Here is a 14,853-nt window from a genome sequence, read left to right as displayed (position 1 = left end):
TAACCTGAATAATCATGGAATCATAGAAAGACATCTCAAGAAGTCATCAAGTCCAGTTCCCTGCACTCATCCAGAACCAAGCACCATCTAGACTATGTTTTGCATCTATTCTATTCTATTCTATTCTATTCTATTCTATTCTATTCTAATTTTTATGCTGTGCCTGTCACTATAGTATCTAAGAGCTTCCCAGAAATGCATTAAGTGACATAAGTAGTAGTTGTCATGTGTGGGTATCTTCCTTCCCCCATTTTCTATTTATGGTTGGAGATACATATATTTTTAATTATTTTTTTTTAATTTCACATCTAGATAGTGCATTTATGACTTTACAGTTAGAGCATTTGCTCTACTGTATAAAATCAATCCTGTCTTTAATGTTTTTGGGTTACATTACACGGTGGAAAATATCAGCTTTTTATTTTCATTAAATGGTTGAATAAATTATTTAATAAGAAACCTCATCAAGGAAACCATTATATCTGTATTTTACTCCTCCTTCAACTTTCAACGTTAGTATTACCAGCTTAGATTGCATTTGTAATGAAAATACATACCGTATGTGTGTGCATATAGGAGAATTTGCACATTTTCCATGCACAGCAGAAATCCAGGTTTATTCCTAAATCCAAAAGAAACTCAGCACAAAAGTCATGCTTCTCCATGGTATGGGAGGTTCATTGATGTGTAGGAGTAGGTGGGCTCTAATGAACAGCATTACCGTACAACACTACACATAATGATGGAAGAGCGTACTAACATGGTGAATGATTGCACTGATAAACCTCCATGGTGTTTTATATTGATTTTCTTATTGCTCAGGAGCTTTTAAAAATGGTTGCTGTGACAGACATGAAACTCAGAAAGGGGATGCTGAGTTATGCTGGTGTTTCAGTAACAATGTATCAGGCAGATTCTCGACATTATTTTTTCAGACGTTGAGCTGGAGTTGTCATCCAGCTTTGCAATTCAGAGTGACAACAGAAAAGGTGTACGGATAGGGATGTGTCTGTGTTTATGGAGAGACTAACATTCACCTGCTAACTTGTTCAACTAGAACCTCATCAATCCAAGTTTCAAGCGAAATTCAGCCCTACAGTAAGGTTGCAAAGCTCCAGTGAAATCAAAGGATTACATACAGGCTAAATTTGATCTTTTCATAGCTAGACCATTAAGGAAACCTCCATTTATAAAGTAACATTGATAGAGTATGCTATGTTTGCCTGTGGTGATAGAAAATTCAAGTTCCAAAGAACAGAAAGCTGATCACTTTTGATTGAGTATCATCCAACCACACTATATCAGCAAACACTAGAAAAACTTTTCCTTTATCTGGAGAGGACATTTCATTCTAAATCTGGGTTCAAACCAAATGGCAAGTGTCTAGAGTTACTGTGCTCTGAATTACCATGAAATTGACCATGAACCAACCTCAGTTGCACAGGATTAAAGCTGTAGAATGGGACTTTCAGCCCTTGATATAGTCCCAACTCATCCTAATCGGCTGCTGTATATGTCTTTCTCTGGTATTTTGACCTGTTCCCTTTAAATGTCATAGAAGATAGAGTTATCCTGTTTGCCTACAGAAAATAGCAAATCCTGGTTTTCCTTCATAACAGGAAAAACTCTTCTTTATCCTCATTGTGTTTTCTATCTTAACAGCTTGTAAGTGTTTGGAACAAAACGTTCATGCAGAAATGCCAAGATAATCAGACAATATCCCACCCATTGGCACATGTTGTGATCAGTGATAGAAGATCAAGGCTGAAATAGAAGAATTTGGAAAAAAATTCCATAAGGTTCATTTGTCAATTTCCATAAGGCTCATCGCTTGTTGGCCAGAACCAACCTCCACCCTCTGGGGAGTAAACCTAGGATCTGTCTGTATAACTCAGGGGTTAGAGCCATGGTTTCCTAATCCAGACAACCCAAGTTCTACTTTTAGTGGGACCTGGGTACAGTTTCTGGTTGGGTCTGTATTTTTGTCACTTGTCCAACAGATTAACTCTCTCTGCACTGAAGAATATTTGGTCCTCCTTCTTTCCCAGTGAAGATTGGGATCATCTGAGCCAGTCCTTTTTCATGTCCTTTCTCACATTACTCTATTGCTTTCATTCCCTCTTCAGATGCTGAGTTCTGTTAGCTAGTAGTGCTGAAGGTCACTGAGGTTCATCTCTTCTCCTAGGTAGTGCAAGTGTGCAGTAAAAAAGGGACCTTTCCTTTTGCCTTCTTACAGTTTTGTAATGAAAAAAATAACTTGGGCTTCAAAAGTTCAGCTACCTTCAGATGTGTTTCACCTTAATGTCTGAACTTTTTTCAAGGCTTACCTAACAGAACGGAGCTTTGAGAATTTGTCCAGTAACCAGTAGGAATTATAAAAGTGTATGATAAATGTAAGCCTCACTCTCTCCAAGACTGCTTTGGGGAAAAGTTAAGTTAACAATGATTAATCAGTCCCTAGAAAACCAGACAGAAAAGGTTACTTAGGTTAATGCTCTGATATGTGCAAAAATTGTTATTTGAGCTGGTATTGCTTCTTAGCTTATGTAAAAGAGATGAGCTACACCTCGAGACACCATCATTTGAAAACTATACGATGCTAATCACAACTCATAGAACAAATGTTCAACATTGTTTCACTTTTTTTAGATACCTAAATTCAGACTGACCTCAGTGGACATTATGAGTAGGTGACAGGCCTGCCAACGGGAGTAGGAGGGCGAAAGATGGACGGGAGGAGGCAACTGCCCTAAGGCCCAATAATTCTAAAAGATCCTGAGCTCCAGGCTGTTTAAGTAACCACTGGAATGCCATGTGGCACACTCCACGTAGCTCTGAAGGCTGGGAGGTGGGGGCCAGCATGGCACACTCCAGGAGGCGCTGAGGCCTGGCTGCCCCCGGACTCGCCTCTTCTGCTCAAGTCTCCACCCCTTTTGGGAGCACAGAACCAGCTCCCCACATTTTGCCCATGGGCCCAGCCTGGCTGTCAGCTCCCCTGGTAGGTGATCAGTACCTCTGAAAAACAGTATTCTTAAGATTTTGTTGTAGATTTGGGGACATGGATTTTCAAACCTCTCCGCCTAAGGTTAGATACCTAATTCTGTACTTAGGCATCTAAATAAGTGTCTGGTTTTTTCTTAGGGTGAAAAAAGAGATTTTACTGCTCACGGTATTTGAAAAACAAGATACTGAGTATAAGTGTCTTAATTAAAGTTAGGTAACTTTAAAAGGGATTTCAGGGGCTAACTTCAAGAGTTTGAACGTGCAAATCCTGGCCCAATTGTTTCATTTACAGAGTTAAATGAAACTGATGTTTTCAGACAAATCAGTCTTTTCCCGACTTTCCTTTTAAAAATCCAGCAGAGGTTTCAATAATATATTCATAAGCAGAGGCTCTGTCGCAGTGGGTTTGCATTTGTCACGGCGGCTCAATTTTTCTAATGAGCTGCTAATGTGAGGTCAATTATTTATGCAAATTAGGGAAACAGTCATTGAGGGGTTGCTGTTTTAAGAGGTAAAATATGTTACCTCATAATGTTATGATATAAATCATGTCCAGTTTTAATGAATGTTTTACCCTTCTTTTTCATTACAGCTTATTTCCAACTACTTACAAGATTATTTTGAAGGCACATGAAAATGGCTACCCTTGATTACATTTTTTTTGTTATATTTACTAATAAGTGCAGTAGAATACTATATTATTCACTGCTGTCATTACAAGTTTATTCATATTCCAGTATCCCATTGTGATAGCCTTCACTGATAAGCAACACAGATGTTAGAAACACAGGGTTTGCCACATTGGATCAGAGTAGTGATCCATCATTTAGTCCAGTATCCTGCCTCCATTAGTTACCACTATTGATACTTCAGCAGAAAATTTAAACATCCATAATGCACCCGGATACTGTGCAGGGTTCTAAATTGGTGGGTGGAAATTTTCTTTGTGGCCCATGAATGGATCCACTTACCCATATTTGAAACAGCTGGGAGCTAACAGCAGCGTTTCAGTTGGAGGTGGAGTTTGTGGGAGAGTTTTTTTCCTTATTATTTTTTTTTCTCTTTAGTATGAACTAGGAAGAGAAGACAATGATGACTACTGAGGCAGTGCTAAAAGTGAGCTGAAGGTGAGGGTACGTGTAGACTGCGAGGATCTATTGGAAAAAGATACGCAAAATGTGCTCCCCATTTTGTGTATCTTTTTCCAATACTTTTCTCGGAAGAGGCTTTTCCAATATTTGGCCCATCTAGACTGGGTCAAATTTCAGAAAAAAAACTCTTTTGAAAGCCCCATTATTCCTCATGGAATGAGGAATACAGGAATTTCGAAAGAGCTCGTTTGCTCTTCCATAAAAAAAAAGCAGAAGAGCAGACGCGTTCCCTGAACATGGCAGAGGTTTTTCAGGATACCTCTAGTATCCCAAAACTCTTCACAGTCTAGCCGTACGCTGAGAGGCAACAAAGAGTTGTTCGAATGCAGAAGTTGTGGGATACATGTAATCCCTGAAGAGGTATCTGTTAGAAGGTACAGATGCATGAAATGTCACAGGCAGAGAAGGACTATGCGAGGCTGTGTAAGAAGTGAAACTCAGGTGATCTTCAGCAGAATACTTCCCATCCCTAGAAAGGGAGAATAAAGGCACACCTAGATAATGAAGATCATCAGACGGCTCTAGAATTGGCACTATGAGTAAGATCTGGGGCTAATCGACAGCTGGAAGGCATTCACAGAAAGAAAATTTTTCTCAACTGATGGATTCCTCTTGAGCATCAGCTGTCAAAAAAGCAAATGTGATCCTAGGATGTATCAGACAGGGCGTTACCAGTAGAGGTACAGAAGTATTAATGCCATTGTACCATGCACTGCTAAGATCTCATCTGGAACAATGTGTACCATTCTCATCACCCATGTCAAGAAAGATTAATTCAAACTGGAACAAATGCGGGGAAGAACTCCTGATCAAGGGGATGGAGGGCTCGTCTTCTAAGATCATACTAAGAGAGCTTGGCTTGTTTAGCCTAGCAAAAAGAAGGCTGGGAGGAGATATGATTGCTCTCTACAAATCCACCGGGAGAGTAAAAAGCAGGGAGGGAGATGAGATATTTAAGATATTTAACAATATTGGTACAATAATAAATCAGTATTATGGACTATGACCAAAGTCAGACTGAAAATTTGGCTTCTAGTCATCAGAGGAGTGAAGTTCTGGAACAGCCTCCCAATGGGCGTTGTTGGGCAAACAATTTGGATAACTTTAAAAGTAGGGTTGTCAATTGATGTGCATTAACACCTGCAATTAACGCAAGGCAGGATTAACACATTAATTTTTTTAATAGCAGGCGTTAATGGTGTGCTGCCCCTTTGAAGTGGCTTATGTGATAAGATCCTGTGATGGTGTTGCTTGTATAGATATGTGCAAGGCTTGACAAGTGGTGGCAAGCCCCACTCGCCAGCCGCGCGGTTTGGCACGCTGTGCATGCGCTGATCACACTGCGGCGCCATGCCGGCTTAAAATCTACTCACCCTGGGCGAGTAGATTGACTAATTTGTCGAGCCCTGGATATGTGGCTAGAGTTGGCAATGGGGTTTGTTGCAGGGTAGGCTCTTGGCTGAGTGTATCTGAAGGCGTGGTGTGTGGCTGCTAGAAAGTATTTGCTTCAAGTTGAGGGAGATTTCTGTAGGCGAGGATTGGCTGGTCTCTCAAGGCATGTGAGAGTGAAGGATCATTTTTCAGGATAGGCTCTAGACTGTCAATGATGCCACATTGTTTTTAAAGTTACAGTAACATGGCTACCCCGCTGAAACTTTTTATCTGATTATGGAATGCTCATTTAAATCAGCAGCATCTTGCAGGGACTTGGAAGCAATCAGCTTTATGGAGAACATGTGCTCTCTCACTAATGAGAGTAAAAAACATCTGTATTACACGGATATGAGTTTCTTTTCATCAGAATAGATGAACTTTTTATCTGGACTTGGATAGCTGATTCAGGACTGAGTACACTCTGGGAAGCATTCAGTAACCTCTACTCTGTCTGAAATCAGAGGAATTTGTGGGTGTTCAAAAGCTCTTTGGGTCACATGGTTCATTAGTTTGGTGCAAAGAAATCCATGCCCATGTGGCGAAATAGACCTCTGCCACTGATTTATAGCATAAGCTTGGGTAAGTGCTTTACATTCTTTGTCTGTCCATATAAAATATGAAATTTGCCCACCTTTAAAAATTGTTATAGATTTTTAGCTGAAGCTTGTTGAAAGGTTAGGGTACTAGTGTAACCCTACTGCCAGGTGAAGCCAGCAGTTATTCGGGCTGGGTTCAAAATATAGTGGTTTCTTTCCACCAATAAAAACACAGAACCAGCTGGAGCCCCCCACCCAGTAACCTAAGAAAATTATACAACATCCCTGGGCACCACTGAGAGGCAAGACTTCCCCACTCACAAGCGCAGAAAAAAATGTAATGAAAGGAGGGAAGTCACCTGACATTAATTGGGGAAAATGCCACAAGGAAGATTCATAATCATAAAACGTGAGCAGGACAGCCACCCCAGAGTACATTGGGCACTTCATGTTCTTGAGTTCTACAATCAAAAGTTCATTTTTTGTGCCCCTCTCTGCTCCCTCACCATACCCCACTCAAGATGGTTATTCTCAGTCTGAGAGATACCAGGGTTCAGAGGTGAATGTGAGTTCGTAACCCTCCAGGGAAAGAAGGCACCTTGCTTGCTTGCCCACCCGAGCACCCACTGCTCCTCACCAGTTGGACACCCCACCAACCTATGTAGCTCTTTCTTTAAACAGTGGAGAGGAACAGATCAACCAGTCCAGGGACCGCGAGTCCACACTTCCTGGCTGGGACACCTGTTTCCTCCACCATCCCCCCTTCTTACTTTCACGGGGCTCTGACATTCGAGCTCTTTCACCTGAGGGTAACCCTCCTCATTTGGGACTAACTAAGCACAGTTCTGCTTCCCTTCATTCATACAGTAATGACAACACATTGATAACTAACCCAGCATTCCATTCTAAAGTGCTTTGTAACCCAATACCAGCCAAAGTTGATTACTTTGAATAACACGGCTCTATCTGCTGGATATCTAAGCAGAGTAGCTACCGTATATACTCGAGTATAAGCCAACCCGAATATAAGCCGAGGCACCTAATTTTACCACAAAGAACTGGGAAAAAATATTGACTCGAGTATAAGCCTAGGGTAGGAAATGAGGCAGCTACTGGTAAATGTAAAAAATGAAGATAGATACCAATAAAATTACATGAATATTTATTTCAAAGAAAAACAATAACCTAGCTCTGTAAGTGGAAAAGGGGGCCAACAAAAACAATATGGTATCAAAAATACCGTAACTCCCGCTCAAAGTCCTCCCGCCAATCCAATGAGCCCCTGAAGGGCCACCTGCAAGAAAGCGCCCAGCGCCAGCACCAGTCACACACGGGAACAGACGCTCGGACACTCGGCCCAACCAGCTCAGCCTCCGCCGCCCCCGCCCGGACCTTTCCCAGGCCAGAGCCCCTCTCGGCTGCTCCCTGAGCCTCCCTGCCGGCGGCCCCGGGGCGAGGCCGCTGGCTCCGAGCAGCACCTGCGGGCGCACCCGCAACCCAAGCGGCCGGCAGAGGCTCCGAGCGCCCCGCGCAGCGACGGCCCCCGACACACGGAGCCCAGCCCGCTCCCGGCAGCGCCCCCCGCCCCGAGTGCCTCAGTTACCGGGGCCGGAGCTCCGGGCTCACGCGGCTAGACCCGGCCGGCGGCAGAGACGCGCTGAGCCCGCCCGCCTCAGTTCTCGAGACGCTGACTCGAGTATAAGCCGAGGGGGGCATTTTTCAGCACAAAAAATGTGCTGAAAACTCGGCTTATACTCGAGTATATACGGGTATGTTCTGTACATACAGTTTGCTTCTGAAGGCTCTCCCTTCCTCTCATTCAGACTTAGCTTACACTAGCTTTGGATTCAGGACACAGGAGTTCAGCTTTGCACAAACTTCTGGTGTGACCTTGGGTAAGGAGTTTGACACAAGACTCTGTGGCTCAGTTCCTTAAAAGGTATTTAGGCACCTACTTCCCATTAAATTGGGCCTACGGGCCTCAGTTCTCTTCCTATAAAATGGGGAGGATAAATCCATTAAAGATGGTGAATGATCAGATATTATGTTGAGACTATATCCGTACGATATAGACACTAGACCTATGATATGTTAAAGAAGTAGGTTTGAATCTAGTGTACTTTCCATTTGTGTCATAATCTCTACATTATTTTCTAGTTCTTTTTTTGAGGAAGTGGTAAAAGGCTGAGGACAGATAGCAAATTAAAAGCTCCTTTTTCTACTTAAAATATACCAGCTAGATTGCTGTATCAAAAATCTGTCTCTTTAAACAAATCACACTGTTAAAAATGCCAAGTTATAATTCAGCAATGAAACAATGACAATTTAATCAATCAGGACCAATGCTCCTGAGGAAAAAAATACAAAAAAGCTCCAATTTTTCATGCAATGATGCAATGTGAGTGGCTGAAACTATAAAAAGGTTCAGTTGTTCTGGAACAAGCTTGCAGCATCAATGTTTGTTAAAGTCATGGGAGCCATTTATTGACCTGGGAAATTGCAAACCATCACCATTTCTGCTGAATTGGATTTTTTATGCTGAACAAATGGATTGTAATGTTTTCCTTTTTCTTCTTTAATTGTGATTATGGCAAAGCCAGAAAGTTTAAGCCCTCAAGATATTTTTCAAGGAAAGCAAAGAGACTGACATTATATAAAAGTTTTTGGCTCTAAGCTCCACCATCAGGAGACAGGCAACTCATTGCAACATGGGACCAAACTTGCAGGCTTGCCAACAGAGCACGGGTATGTTTACACTAGCTCATTAATTCGAGCTAGGTAGGCAAATGAGGCAACTGGAGTTGCAAGTGAAGCCCGGGATTTAAATATCCCGGGCTTTATTTGCATGTTCCCGTCCGGTCACCATTTTGAAATTTCACTAGCCCAAACTCACTGCCATGTGTAGCTGTGCGGCAGTGAGTTCGGGCTAGTGAAATTTCAAATGGCAACCAGACAGGGACATGCAAATAAAGCCTGGGATATTTAAATCCCGGGCTTCGTTTGCAACTCCGGTCGCCTCATTTGCCTACCTAGCTCGAATTAACGAGCTAGTGTAGACATACCCCAGGGGAATAACAGACAGGGGCACTTCTGGAAAGGACAGAATGGGCAGGGCCGAGATGGTGGCAATTTAAAGGGCCCAGAGCTCCAGGTGCTGCCGCTGCCACAGTAGCAACAGTGGTGACTGGAAACCCTCAGCCCTTTATAACTGTAAGCCCCAGGGCAACTGCACAATTCCTCCCTCCCCCACATCGACAGGCCTGATAACAGACATCTAGAGCATTTTCAGTGTAGGCCTGAAATTAGGGAGCTGCTATTATGAGGCTGTTGCTATCTGTAAGTAGAAATACTGTATTTTTTATACAGAAATAGCCTCCGTGCAGTTTGGGCTGCCAAACACACTTTGGAGATACTGTCATTTCCCAGACTGAGAACAGATGTTTCTACAGAGAAAAATGCCTCTTTTTGTGACACTTTTCCTCATTTTGTTCCAAGGTGCATTCTAAATTCATGACCCTTCACTCTGTATTTTGAGGTGCAAGCTTATGTAAATCCATTATATAGGAATAACAGAGATGACGTGAGCAATGTGAATATAAAACTGCACATATGAGTCTATTGGGAAATGTTTCAATTAACTCCTATATATAACTCAGTTCTGCATTCTGTGTGCACCCCAAACTCCCACTGCCATCACAGGAGTTTGGAGTGCACAAAGAAAAGCAGAATCTGAGTGTAAGCTAATCAGAGGTACGTGTATGGAAACTGCATGATTCTCCGTAGTTCAACCTAACAAATTAAGCACCCAAACAAGGAGCTGTAGCAGAGCCATATATACTCTAAATTAAGTACAAAGCTGAGTGCGTAACACACACTGATCAGGGAATTACAAATGCACGCATCAAAGGCTAATAATATTTTAACAAAGTTCTGGCCACCTGGGATCTTCAGAGGTGTTCAAATGCTATGCTTACTGTTTGCTCAGAATTTTTCATGGTAGTGTCTGACACACAGAGCAGCTCTTCTCCCTTCAAAACACAGGATTCTATCCCTAAGGCTAAAAGAAACTTTATTTAGCTATTTCTGTATAGGGCTTGGGATACACGACTAAGTAGTTGTTTTTCATTCAGTGACAGCCAGTAGTATGCAACCCAAAGGCCATTACATTTTTTACAATTCGCAAACTCACCACCACAACCTACCAGTCTCATTTGCTTGTTCTTAGACACATTGTAAGATGGTGTACTAGGCCTACTCCTTGCTAGGGACACCACTGCTCTGACACACCAGTCCAAAGGAAAAGCATCACCTGGTAAAGAGGAAACAAAAAACAGGACTATGTAGCACTTTAAAGACTAACAAGATGGTTTATTAGGTGATGAGCTTTCATGGGCCAGACCCACTTCCTCAGAATAAATAGTGGAAGAAAATTGTCACAACCATATATACCAAAGGATACAATTTAAAAAAATGAACACATATGAAAAGGACAAATCAAATATCAGAACAAAAAGGGGATGGGGGGGAGGTAAATGTCTGTAAGCTAATGATATTAGAGGTGATAATTGGGGAAGCTATCTTTGTAATGGGTAAGATAATTAATGTCTTTGTTTAAACTTAGGCGTAAAGTGTCGAATTTAAGCATGAATCCATTACAAAGATAGCTTCCCCTTTTATCACCTCTAATATCATTAGCTCACAGACATTTATTTTCTCCCCTCCCCATCCCCCTTCTGTTCTGAAATTTGATTTGTCCTTTTCATATGTGTTCATTTTTTTTAAATTGTATCCTTTGGTATATATGGTTGTGACAATTTTCTTCCACTATTTGATCTGAGGAAGTGGGTCTGGCCCACAAAAGCTCATCACCTAATAAACCATCTTGTTAGTCTTTAAAGTGCTACATAGTCCTGTTTTTTGTTTCAGCTACACCAGACTAACATGGCTACATTTCTATCACTGGTAAAGAGGGGCAGTGAATTTAGACCTCTGAATATTGCCTAGACAGGCCACTCAGGCTCTGGAACCAGCAGAACTAACAAGATTTCCAATGGCTCAAAAGGCCAGGAGATAGCAGTAGTTAATGAGGACACAGTAGGTAAAATGAAAGAACTTGCCCTGCATCATCTTAAGGGGAGTGCTGGGTGAAGATGGGACAATAGTGATTTCCTATTCTGAACCTAGACCTGGGCTTAACAAACTGACTACAACTTCATGGGGCAAACTATTTATTTGTTATGAGTTTAAAAGCCCAGGTCATCCTTTTCTATTGAATTTCAATTAACAATTATATGACTATCTAGAGGGTTCCTGCACAAGGTGCTTAGCTCCTAGTGAGTTGTGGCGTGGCACATATGTATTATCCATCCCTAATTAAAATATAGGTGAGGACTTGGGCACAAATTAATGACTTAGCTGCCACACTCTAAGGGGATTGTTTTTATAGAAAAACATATACATTCAAACTATTCTGAGGCCTTTAAAAGGCAACACCGAATTCAAAGATAGTTCAAAAGGAATCTTAGTCAATGCAAAGGCTGGTACAATGCTTGAAATAGGTATATTGTGCTAGAATTATAATCATTCTGGAAGCATAAATGCACTTTTTAAAGGAGAGCATTAATATTAGCAGGTAGGTAACCTTTGCATTATCTAAAGCTGAAACCCACTTGGCACGAACCTAGTTCACAAAGATCACTTAAAAACTATTTCACATTGTTTAAAGAGAAACTACTCTTTAAATAATGTTAATTAAAACTTTAATTTAACTTTGATATTCACTGAAAAAAAGACCCTCTGTCTCCTAGGAAATAACATCTTTGATCTGTCCGTTTAATGTAGAATCTTTGATGATTTGGACTTTTTTTTCTCCTGTGCTGTTTCAGTGAGCTATTCTCTTTTGCATTCGTAGGTTGAAAGCAGAGTTGCAATTTTAGCTGCCAGAATTGGGAAAAGGGTCATTCAGAATAACCCTCCTACCCCACATCACAAGAGCCACTTTTTTGATCTCTTTCATTAAGACTAACCTCATATCATCAGAGGTTGAAGAGCTAGGGCCAGATTCTGCTCTCTTTGACACAAGTATACATTGTGAAGATATTCACTACAATTAATGGAGTGCTTAATCGGTGTAATACACAGCATGATCGTGCCCAAAATACATCCAATTGCTGTCTATCCTCACCGACCAATTAAGGGTATAAATGCTCAGAGATGCAATTTAAAAATATTCTTTGATGCTTTTTATCTGTCTACATAGATTGAGGTACCTTTTTTACAAATTGCTGCCTCTCTAAATAGACAGAACCATACTGTATTGACTTCAGAACAGAGCACTTTGGACCTGAATGTATTTGGGACAGATCTTTTTTTGGTGTAAATCATTATACAACTACTTACACCAGTTGAGGCTCAGTTGGGCAAAAACAGTGGACAGTGGGTATAGAGATGCACTTACACAGCAGGAGCTCTGGAATGGCACAACTCCTGTAGAGCTCCCAGCTGAGCTGGCCTAGAAACTTCCCCATCCCACAAGGGGTGCAAGCAAGGAACAATTCTTGTGCTTCAGAGACTGCAAAGCCTCACGTTCTAGTTGTCCATGTATGGGAATGGTTACCCATGTATTTAAGGTGGGAAAATTGCCTCATCTTCCCCACCATTGCCATGGGACCACACACAACTAGTAAAAGGGTTTAGAGGACAATCTTGTGGTGTAAATTATAGTACATTTGGCTCCATGATGTTCAATGAAGTCACAGGCATCAGCACCAGAGGTGAAAGTAAGTAGGTGTGCCTAGGTTCACAGCTTCAGCAAGAGCTGGCTGAACTGCAGCAAAAGCCAGCAGGGAGCTATTTAAAGAGCAGGGACACAGGCTGCAACAGGACAACACCTGTAATTAATTTTAAGTTACTTTCACTGCTGATCAGCACACTGACATGTGCATCAACTGAATATAGAAAGGATGCAATCAAAAGAGCCACCAGAAGAAAAAAAAGAGCTCACATTCTGACAAAGTTTTGTTGCTGGCCAATAATGATCAAACTAGGGTCTCAAACACCCAGCAGTGCAAGGTACCTAAGACAAGTAGGGCAATTTCCTCCACTATCTTAATTGATCTCAAATGTATGTATCATGGTGGGTTGGACTGTATGTTATTCCTCCCCTGGAATTAAGAACTGAGAACAGGGAAGGAATGGGGAGTGCTTAAGCAAATTCACTCAGGTCATAACACCTCCAGAGGAGTAACACTACTGGAGAGGCACAGGTATACCAGTTCAAACTAGATTTCCCAAAGACTAAGTGACAAAGAAAGAAGTTTAGATAAATAGCCTCAGTTTAAACTGATAAATGGCCTTTTTTCTGATCCAGCAAATGGACAGGACCTTCTGCCTATGGGAGGCTCCGGTCATTCCTGGGAAGGGTTGGAAGGACTTTGACCTACTGAAACCCCATAAGACTCATAGGTGACCTCTAGCAAGCTTTTGCATCCATATTAGGAACTCTTGCCGTTTTCATAAGATTTCTCTGTTATGCTTTCACCTTAAGAATAAAGGCAATTACACTGTGTGTAGCTTTTAAAGAAAAAGCAAAGCACAATGGCTTGGTTAAGCAGTCTGTCTTACTGGGAATGGTGAAGACCAGAAAAAAGCCAGGTCAGCAAGGAGAGAGATGCAGGTCTCTACTTAACAGAAACGATGGTTGAAGAGTTAGCACCCTGGAATGGGTCTCTTAAGGGACCATAGAGGGGAAATACAGGCATAGTTTGCGGGGAAGAAAAATTAAAATGTTGTCTGAAAAGATTTGCTTCTTCAGCCAGGCACGCTAAGGCTTGTGAGTCCATTTGTAATCCTAATAGAGTACACTAAGCATATGCAGAGAGAAAAGGATAACTATTAAGGGGAAATATTGACCTCTGGAATTTGTGTGGCTCTGAAGGAATCTAACAATTATTAAATCTGAATAGAACCCCAAGTACGGGGAGATTTGAATCCAGTTCTGGGCTGAAATCTCAAGTTTAAAAAAAAGCAGAAATATTGCTCCAATCTCCTTCTGTCAAATGGGGATTCTTATTTTGGAAAATATAATCTGAAAATACCGAGAAGGTGCTAAAACTGTGCTTTGAAAAGAAAATAAACTACATAAGCAAATGTTTGCTGGGAGGGAGGGTGCTTGGGGTGGGAGAGTAGGTAGGAATAGAAAGGAACTGGGAGATGGGGAATGGGTAAAGGAGGAAGACTAAGGCATGTAGAGGGGCAAAAGTGGAAGAATAGGAAAGGAGAAAGTGGTTGACAGGAGGACTGGGGAAGAATGGGGCAGGGCCCTTGTATCATGAATGATCTATGGTCCCCTACATGGGCAAGACCCACCCTCCCACCGCTGAAGGCTTGGAATGAGGGACGTGCCCATCTTTTGTATGTGACCCCCACCAGTCCCGACCCTTGTGAGCCAGGCTGGGGTGCTGGCTATCTATGGGGTCTGACCCCCCCATTCCTGCCCCCATGTTTGTGCCAGGCTCGGGGGAAGGGCTGCCCATCAATGGGGTGTGACCCCCCCTTTCCTGCCCCCATATATGTGCCAGGCTCGGGTAGGGGGCTGCCCATCCATGACGTGTGTCCCCCCCCATGTATGTGCCAGGCTCGGGTAGGGGGCTGTCCATCCATGGGGAGTAACCCCCCCCATCCCTGTCCCCATATATGTGCCAAGCTCGGGGGAAGGGCTGCCCATCCAT

The sequence above is a fragment of the Pelodiscus sinensis genome, chromosome 12 (genome assembly GCF_052426305.1).
Source record: "Pelodiscus sinensis isolate ZL-2025 chromosome 12, ASM5242630v1, whole genome shotgun sequence".
NCBI lineage: Eukaryota > Metazoa > Chordata > Testudines > Trionychidae > Pelodiscus > Pelodiscus sinensis.
This window is presented reverse-complemented; position numbering follows the sequence as displayed.